The sequence below is a fragment of the Salvelinus sp. IW2-2015 genome, unplaced genomic scaffold (assembly GCF_002910315.2).
Source record: "Salvelinus sp. IW2-2015 unplaced genomic scaffold, ASM291031v2 Un_scaffold3770, whole genome shotgun sequence".
Classification (NCBI taxonomy): domain Eukaryota; kingdom Metazoa; phylum Chordata; class Actinopteri; order Salmoniformes; family Salmonidae; genus Salvelinus; species Salvelinus sp. IW2-2015.
In genome coordinates, this window is record NW_019945044.1 from 37,478 (window position 1) to 38,737 (window position 1,260).

The following is a 1,260-nucleotide window of genomic DNA, read 5'->3' on the forward strand; positions in this document are numbered from 1 at the left end:
TACATACAGGAGAGAAGCCTCACAAATGCTCCAGTGTGGACAGTGTTTTACCTGGTTACAGAATCTAAAACAACATCAAATAATACACACAGGCGAGAAGCCTTACCAATGCTCTCAGTGTGAAAAGGCTTTCACCCGGTTAGCACACCTGAAAGAACATAAAATAGTACACACAGGAGAAAAACCTTTCCACTGCTCTCAGTGTGAAAAGCGGTTTACCAAGGTAGGGATCCTAAAACAGCAGAAAGGACCACACGAAGAAAAGCCCTACCATTGCTCCCAGTGTGGAAAGAGATTTTCCTTAGCAAAGTACCTGAAAGAGCATGAAAAAATACATACAGGAGAAAAACCTGGAGAGAAGCTTTCCTCTGCTCCCTGTGCGGAAAGAGTTTTACCCAGTCATCCCACCTGAAATCCCACACAAGAACGCACACAGGGGAGAAGCCTTATCATTGCTCCGTTTGTGGAAAGAGTTTTTCTCAATCAATTGTCTGAAAAAGCATAAGAGAATACACACTGGAGAGAAGCCTTACCACTGCTCCCTGTGCGGAAAGAGTTTAACAGGTTAGATTACCTGAAATCACATAACAGAACACACACAGTAGAGAAGCCTTTACACACAGTAGAGAAGCCTTTACACACAGTAGAGAAGCCTTTACACACAGGAGAGAAGCCTTTACACACAGTAGAGAAGCTTTACACACAGAGAGAAGCCTTTTACACAAGGAGAGAAGCCTTTACACACAGGAGAGAAGTCATCATTGTAAATAAGATTTTTTTTTCTTAATTAACTTGCCTGGTAAAAATGTTTTGTTTTTTAATGAATAATGAAGAAACCTGTGTCTAGTGATGTAGTTCAGTGATGTTCAGAATGAACCGTTTATATACTGTTTATCCCATTTGATGAAAGTGTAGTTTGTATTTTTCAATCTCAAGACATTTGAATATGAAATAAATTCATTTGATTGTAGACTACCAATATGTCAGTTTGAATGTGTGTTAATCTGTGTGTTGTGTGTGTGTTCTCTGTGATTTACATGGTAATTTTTCAACTCCGGCTCTGTGTGTTGTGTGTTAATCTGTGTGTGTCGTTACTCGAGCACTCTCTAGTGCCATTTACCAGTGATGCGGTTGCTCTATTGTTTACTGTAAGATACAGCCTGTATCTTACATGCTTTTAAGGGAATAGTATGGTCCTGTAAAGATAACAGACCAAGAAAACAATTAGTGCCATAAACGAAGGCAATTGTCACAAAATGT

The 1,260-nt window shown here is 39.5% G+C and overlaps 1 pseudogene; it reads left to right on the forward strand.

Moving 5' to 3' along the window:
* Positions 1-25: 25 nt before the first annotated feature.
* LOC139026042 (zinc finger protein 501-like) lies at positions 26-692 on the forward strand (annotated as a pseudogene).
* The last annotated feature ends 568 nt before the right edge of the window (positions 693-1,260 follow it).